Here is a 9,009-nt window from a genome sequence, read left to right on the forward strand (position 1 = left end):
TCATAAGGGACTGGGCACTCAGAGTGGCAAATGGATTGGATGTTAAACCATTTCACATATTTTTGACAGGAGGTGCTGGGACTGGAAAGTCTCATCTCATCAAATGCATATGTCATGAAGTTGAACAAATTCTTCCCCATCGATCTGGAAATCTCAACTCCTTAACTGAACTACTTGTAGCACCCATTGGAACAGCAGCCTTCAATGTAAAGGGACAGACAATTCATTCAGCATTCTCTATCAACAAAGCCACAGCAAAAACTTTAGGAGAAGATCAAGGTAATTCATTGAGGTCCAAACTCCAAGACCTTGAGTTATTGATTATTGATGAAGTGTCCATGGTCACACCATGGCTGCTTGAAACAATACATTGCAGACTACAGCAAATCAAGCAGCCATCCAAGTCATCACACGTATATTTTGGAAATATCTGTATCTTGGCAGTAGGTGATTTTCAACAAGTACCACCGGTTAAAGGTTAACTTTTGTGTATGCAGAGGAGGATTGTCACTGATTTGTGGAGATTGTTTCACCTATGGGAATTGGATGAGGTCGTAAGACAGCAAGGTGATCTGCCTTTCATCAAAATGCTTAACAGAATCAGAAAGAAGCCTAAAAGTGAATTGCTCCACCCCGAAGATGAAAAACTACTCCAATCACGGTTAGTTTCCAAAACTGATCCAACCTATCCAAAGATGGCCCTTCACATCTTCTCAACTAATCGTCAGCTGAATGATCACAATGAAGCACTGCTTGTTGAACGAGCTGAAAGCACTCCAATGGTAACAATCACTGCAGCTGATATTTGTTTCTCAGCTACCTCAAACAAGTCCTACAAAAGAACAAATCCAATGGAAACTGACAACGCCAAACTTCCACCTCGTGTAACTCTCTGCATTGGTGCACGTGTCCTATTGTGCTCAAATGTTGACGTACCAGATGGCCTTTCAAATGGTGTTCTTGGAACAGTAACATCCATCATTGCAGGAAACAGCCCACTTGGCTTGCCTACAGCTGTGTGTGTCAAGTTTGATGATGACTAAGTTGGACGCAACGCAAGGAAATCTCATTCACCTCCACCAAGAATTGACCCATGTTCCACGGTCATCAAACCTGAAAAAGAACCTATTCAGCACAAGCCAATTAAAGTTACCCGTCACCAAATTCCACTTAAATTGGCATGGGCGGTGACTGTGCACAAAGTGCAGGGAATGACCACAGACAAGGCTGTTGTTTCATTAGACAGAATATTTAAAGCAGGGATGGCTTATGTTGCGCTAAGTAGAGTGACATCACTCAATGGCTTGTTCCTCATTAAGGACGATTATAAACCAAGTGGAATTTATGCAGACAGCAGGGTAGAAAATGCCATTTCAGAAATGCCGCTTGCTACAAGTTTGCCAAGATGGAATAACCTAGTACCACCAAACATTCCTGATTATGCAAATTCCCTGGTGCTTATGGGCCACAACACTGAAGGATTTCTCCCTCACTTGAAAGATTTCACAGCAAATAGATTTCTGCCAGCTGCAGACATCATAGCCCTTCAAGAAACATGGCTTCTTCCAAATCAGTCATTTACTAACCCACTGCCTACCCACAATGTTCTGACATGTAGCAGGGGAAATCAGTACAACTCAGCCTCTAGTGTACCAGACTCATTGAAAACGAGAGGAAAGGGAGGAGTAGCTATGTTCATCCATCAGGATCTTTCCTACAAAGTCATTGACACTTCATGTGTAGGACTGAAATGCCTTGGCATCAAGTTGCAGTGTTCATCAATTTCTGTTTTCTCTGTGTACAGACCACCAACCCTTCCCATTCCCTACTTCAGACAAGAGTTGAACAGAATGTTGGACCTATCTCCGACTAACAGTACAGTTCTTCTGGGAGATTTCAACATTGACCTCAATACAAACAAAGCGCAACCTCTTCTGCAAGAACCCTTCACGCAGCTGATTGAAGTGTCCACTACCAGGAAAGAAACTGTTATTGACCATATTTATGTCAAGGATCTTTCACATCAGAGAGCTGGTGTGGTGCCTTGCTATTACAGTTTCCATGACATCACATATGTCATTGTGTAGAAGACCTGCAGAGTCACATACACGGGCAATTACATCACAGAGACTTTCCTTTGTGCCATATAACATTGCTACATCATTTCTGATATGTTGGGAATATTAATAGATTTGTGTCCAAACTCTATTAGTACTTTAAGTGGATTTTCTACAAATACTTCAGTAACAAGAAAACTGTTCTACTTAGATGACTACACTGTCAGGTGTGTAAATGATTGAGGGATTAGTGGTGTTGATTAGACGCTGAAGTGGTGCCCATCAGTTGTTTGAAATTTCTAGGAGTTCTATTTTTGTTATTTAGTAATGGAGGGTTTGAATGAAGAGATGGGGTTTAACATGAAGTAAACGAATGAATGGGGTTTAGGGGAGTGGGGGGGAGACATATGTTTTTACGAGTAAAAACACTTTCTAGTTTATTTTAGAAACATAGTTCCGCCAAGATTGGCGTTTATTTTGTTTGAACGTACGACGAGCTTTTGCGTTCAATATTTTATAGACAGTTTATGAAGAGCGGAAATATTTCTCTGCCTTTTCCTAGATTGTTTACAATCGGTGTTAATCCATGGTTTACGAATAACTACACTGAATAACTCAGGTTTTGAGCATAATGTCTGCAAAAGAGACCAGTTGGCCCTTATAAAATTCCATCTCGTTGAAGGTGTTATATCAGGTGGATCTGTTGGTGAGGAGAGTTGGGAAATGGTCACTTCCACAAAGGTCATTGTGGACTGGCCATTCGAATTCGTTGAGTAGGTTTGAATCGGTTAGAGTCAAATCTAAAAAAAGAGTTAGTGTCAGTTGCAGGATGCAGATAAGTGTGGGAGTCATCATGAAAGATACATAGGTCATTATTAGATACGATATCCTCAAGAATCTCGCTTTTTTGTACCACACCATAGTGGGTTGTGGCCATTACAATCACCCATGATTACAAAGGGCATAGAGAGTTTGAAGAGACTGCTGGAGAATTAAAGAAGGCGGAATATACAGAGATCACAATATACGTAAATGCAACATGGAAAGTTAGATGTACTGCAACGGCTTTCAGGTTAGTATGAAGTACAAAGGGCTATTGAAAACATCCTGCCTCACAATGATGGAGGATTCTCCAGTGGCCCTATCACCAGACGGAGAAAAAAAATGGTATGCATTGAATTGACATAGGTTAAAAGTGTCTGTCTGCTTGCAGACAGAATGCTGATGATTTTAAGTCCTGTACTGAAAGCATTAATTCATTAAAATAAGTCTTCATTCCCCTTCAATTCCACTGTACGATATGGGAAGAAATTACCTTTTTGGAGGATCTACCCCGCGCCTTCCGCTATAGGACGGATGTTTTCGAGATCCAAAGTTGTTGAACATTTGGATCTGATTTACTGATCCTTTTGATTGAGTGACGGGATCGGGTGGTCAGGCTCGCTTACTTAGTTGAAGCATGTCATCGATCTCAATTGCCTGGATCGATGCTCATAATATCAATCACTGGATTGTCTGGTTCAGACTCGATTATTTACAGACCGCCGTCATAGAACTGGAATATTGCTGAGTGTGCCGTTAAACAACAAACCAACCAACCAACTAAATGCTTCTTAAAGAGGACATCTATAATTGATTGTAATCATTCTCAATCTCATAAGATTTAGATCATTCCGTTATAGGTTATGTGTAAACGACTTATCTCACAAGGAATGAGCTGGTAGGCCTCTATAAGGAAGGAAATTACTCGAGGACCCGTGAAGATTTCGGGGTAGAATAGGTCTTCAGCAACCCACGCTTGCCGTAAAAGGTGACTATGCTTGTCGTAAAAGGCGACAAACGGGATCGGGTGGTCAGGCTCGCTGACTTGGTTGATGCATGTCACTGATCCCAATTGCGTGGATCGATGCTCATGAAATTTATCACTGGATTGTCTGGTTCAGACTCGATATATGTACAGACCGCCGTCATATAGCTGTAGTATTGTTGTGTGCGGCGTTAAACAACCAACCAACCAACCAATTCTGTAATTCCCACTCCATCTACTCTGTCATCTGATACGAACGATGGCGACCGCTCCAGCATGTTAATCCATTCAAATATGCAAATATTTCATTCAACTCACAATGACGACACAGTACCTTTAATTGCCGAGGTGGAGATGTGTACCAGCATTCATTAGGGAAACACATAAGGGACCAAGTAATACACTTCTATGTCTGGTGTCTGATTCACCTATACCTTTACCATTGTTGTTTGATAACCAGAAGAAGTGTCACCTTGTCATTCTTCTCTTTGATATTGAAAGATATTCACTTTAATAAAAATGTAAATTTCATTTCCGTCTTTTAAGACCGTATTCTATTTGAATATTCCAAAATATGCATTTGTCCCTTCCGTCAGAATGACTGGATATTTCATTGGCCCTGCAAAGTAGACTATTTATTTATTTATTTGAGCATTTCAATGTTTAATCTTGAAATTTGCAATTTTTAAGACCTTGGTATTTGTGTTATTCCCAAATATGCATTTTTGAAAGTTTTCGTGGTAACAACATGTTTAAGTTAAAGCAGATTCCATTGTGCGATTCTTATATCATGAACATGTGTCAGACAGTGATGCTACAGGAAAGGAAAGTTACAACGCAAAATGCCCCGCCCTGCCCAGGAATGGTAATACGTGGAGTACTGTCCCTTTTTCTTTACACTGGATCTCCCTGTTCTGTGTTCGGCATCTAAAAGTCTCATTCATGTCACAATACGCTATTCCATCTAAAGGGTATGCATTAACATTTGCAGAGAGCATGTGCTCGGAATACATCACGGCATCGACTTACGTATATCAATGTGTAATCACACCCATCAAATCACGAGTGGAGGTAGCTGACGTTACGTCACACACGTCCATAATCAGTGCCAAGGTCAGCCATCACGTGTCCTTGGATTTCTCTGCGTGTATGCTAATTGATAAGGTTAAAAGATATTTAGGGAGACAGAGTTGACATCAGTTTGCTTTCTCAATGTGACATTTTTTACAGGGGCTGCCAACTATATACTTAAACGTCTCTTTGCGTGAGTAAGTGAGTGAGTAGGGTTTTAACGCCGCTTTGAACGGTATTCCAGTTATATCACGGCTTGTCAGTTTGGTGTGGGAGGAATTACATTTACATTTACATGAACAGTGTGCTCCTACATCTAAGAACATATAAGAACGGCTATGCCTTTTGGTATTTATGAGTAAGGGTACACCACAACTAAATGTGCTTTTTAAATGCAGATACAAATTTAAGGACTTTCTATAAACACGATTGATGTGGGTGATGCAGGTCTTAGACCTTTACGGGGGCACGGGTGGCCCAGCCGTGTAAGGCGCAGCGATTCGCTGTGCAGAGTTGCGTCCCTTGAGCACACCAGAAACCTATGATTGTGGGTTCGAATCCCTGTTCGCCCCGAGTATGTTTCTAGGTGTGTCAGCACCATATCCATGCTCGTGGGTTTCAACGAAGTGGTAAACGTCTGAGACCTGCACCACTTCGGGCTTTCCTCCCACATTAAGCTGACAAGCCGTGATATAACTGGAATACTGTTGAATGCGCGTTAAACACAACTCAATCTCATTAAAATCAGATCTTAGTTCTCGCTATCGCTAAACAAAGTTATGAGGACATCCCATTACAGGTCACGTCAGAACGACCTTTCATCCGACCAATTACAGCGTCGCTTACCAGATCATGAAAGTGACACTCGGAATGTGTTTTCTGATAAATGCAACCTCGAAAACGTTAACACGGGGTATTCCGAACGACAGTTACGGCCCGTACGACTGATTCCGTCGTCTATCTCTCGTTTCCGTGGGATAAACATTTGAAAGAAGGAGGCGTTGCACAGTACGTGGGAAGCACTGCCATACAATCCCAACCAAATATTAGACATTCCGGAATGTTCGTTTGTTCAGTTTTCAAAATTTTAATCGAGGACTTTGTCAACATATTTGTCAAGTGTAGTCTCAAATGGAAGTTGGTAGGTTGAAACGAGTGCCGTAAAGCTCGAGAAAGCTGCTTTCTAATTGGCTGATGTCGACTTCTTGTCAGTCATTTCAGTGGTCGGTCAAAGTTCGCGAAGGTCGTTCTGACGTGACCCGTAATGGGATGTCCTCAGATCTTTGTTTAGCGGCAGCGAGTACTTTGATCTGATTTTAATGAGATTAAACACTACTCACCCCATTGGGCGTAAAAGGCAGTAAAATTATATAAACGGATCAGTGAAAATATGTGACGACACCGGGTGTTCGCGAAAAGGGTAAGCATGTCCTACAAGTTCCACCCACCGCTCACACCATTTGCATAAAATGTGAGTGTTGCCTTGACGCCGCACTCGCTTACTCCTACTACTGGTAATTAACCAGGTCCGTCGTGTTATAAGTAAGGTTCCATGACAGACAGACAGGTAATGTACACACACATTTAAATTACCCATTCAAGTCACAGTCACAAGACATACCCCACATCCCGGGACAAGATTTATGGCAGTATTGAAAAGGAATCCATTTAGGAACTAGTGAGTAGTTGTTGTGGATAAAACATAACAAACTTTTAAATACACTAGCGGTTCATGTTCGTAAAATGCTAACGTTTGTTATGCATTTAGTGATGAAACACTGCATGTATACCTAAATATATAATCGATATTTCACTCTAGTAAAATAACATGTAGAAATAATACTTGATGCCTAGACCACTTTCCGTCCACTCCAATGACACGACGGTTATCAGAATATGATCGTGGATAATGTTCATTATTGTATTTCTTAAAAATACTGTGTCATTGAGAAGAAGTTGAACATACTTAACACAAAAAAGGACAATGGGCCCTTGGGCACGCCAGAAACCTATGATTATGGGTTCGAACCCCGCCTCTCCCCGATTATGTTTCTAGGTTTGTCAGCACCATTACCGCGCTCGTGGGTTTCACCGAAGTGGTAAACGTCTGAGACCTGCGTAACTTCGGGCTTTCCCCTTACATTAAGCTGACACGCCGTGATATAACTGGAATACTGTTAAAAGTCTCTCTCACGCCCTCCTTATCTTACCTGCAAAGTTGACAGTTTCACGTGTGGCTGGTCCACTCATGAAAATACTCCCCTATGCTAGTCACTCGATGAGATGAACATGCTCTGAAACAAGACAAGAGAAGACAACAAAGCTTCCATTGTTTCCCTCTTGTAGGTGAGGTGAGGTGAAATGGGGTTTAACGTCGCGTCCAAGATTATTGCAATTCTATGTGTGTGTGTGGCTGCTTGTACTAGTCCGGACTTATAGTACTAGCTCACTGAGATACCATGCCGAAGTTTAACATGAATACCCCACACAGACACAGTATACTAACTCCGAGCCGACCAGTCCTTGTTTTAGCCCCTTTATGCCGAGCGCCAGACAGGGTAACAACAAGTAACGTCTTTTGGTATGACGCGGCCGGGGATCGAACCCCGGACCTTCCGCTCTCCGGGCGGACGCTCTACCACTAGACCACGGAGGCGGTCGTTTCCCTCTTGTAAAACTGAGCAGATCATTTACATATTTATATGTGACATATTTATTTAACACTGTATTTCTGAAGTAATGTCTGTTTGATTTTTTTATTTACACGCCGCTATTAGCAATGGTCCAGTTGTATCCGGCTTGCCATGTAAGTAATAAAGACTGGGTCAGACAATCCAGTGACTGACATCAATATCAACGTCACCTCCGTTGAACACAATTCTAGCCAATCAGCTAAGTCACTGAGCCTGACCACTCGATTAACGTGAATTGTTTGACAGGCATTACTTAAAAGTTGACGGATGATAAAGTAGACACAATTTTGTGGATAACAACTTCTTTAATACCGTAAAGGAAACATTTCGGTATAGATCCTCATACCGTTGTCAAGCAAGACTGAGTGAGGAACATTGTATGTATGTATACTAGATGGAGGATTAACAGAAGAGGATTAACAGTAACAACTATTGCGTACACGAGTGGGATAACATGAGTAAGTAATGACAACAGAATGAACACATTGAAACATTGATTATGAAGAGATATAATGTCTGTGCATTGAAAGAGATAACACATATTTTGTAAATATCTGTATAAAACGAATAATTTAGAAAGAAATCATGAAGATTTTGTAGGTGCCACCTGTCAAACGTTTCCTTAAGATACTATCTTACTAAGGACAACTTATATTTTTGAGGACCTTAAAACCTTTGCAACTGTATACAATATGTCGCAGATAGTCAAGGAACCATGGGTCGTACCGCTTTCACTACGCGTAAAGCTATTTCAATAAGAAGTATTTTATTGTGAGGATACCTTAGAGTTGTTACATCTAGATTAAAAAATAAGCACAACAATTATGCGAAGGTTAAAATGTATCACAATGATGCTATTGTTTGTCAATCGTTTCTCTATGCACGACTGGTACGCCAGCAATTTTGGTAGAAAGGGTCACTACACGGATGACACTATTTATGGATGGTGAACTACATTTCAATACAATTGGTTATAAACGTTAAATTCGGCCATCTCAAGCGCACACCAATGACATATTAACTTATATGAGCCCTGGATATGGCAAGTGCGATCGTCCTTCACCCGCCCAAACCATTTATAAATTAATGATTTGAATATACATTTCAGCCAGTCATTTTATTGAAGCCTCTGTTAATTCATTTTGACCTAGTAGCTATATATTATATTATATATGTTTTGATTTAATACATTTACCCTATTAACCTGAACCAGCTTCTGATTGGTTTGACAACATCAGCCGTGACACAATTTGACTTATTCACAGTCAGGTTTACTGTCTCTTTATGTAAGAACACTCATTCTATTCATGCCAAGACGTCTATTCCTCGCTGTCACAATCCGTGACATCTAGTCCACTCTTACCTGCATATTTTTAGAACA

Source organism: Haliotis cracherodii, unplaced genomic scaffold, assembly GCF_022045235.1.
Source record: "Haliotis cracherodii isolate W230 unplaced genomic scaffold, xgHalCrac1.p SCAF_7, whole genome shotgun sequence".
NCBI classification, from domain to species: domain Eukaryota; kingdom Metazoa; phylum Mollusca; class Gastropoda; order Lepetellida; family Haliotidae; genus Haliotis; species Haliotis cracherodii.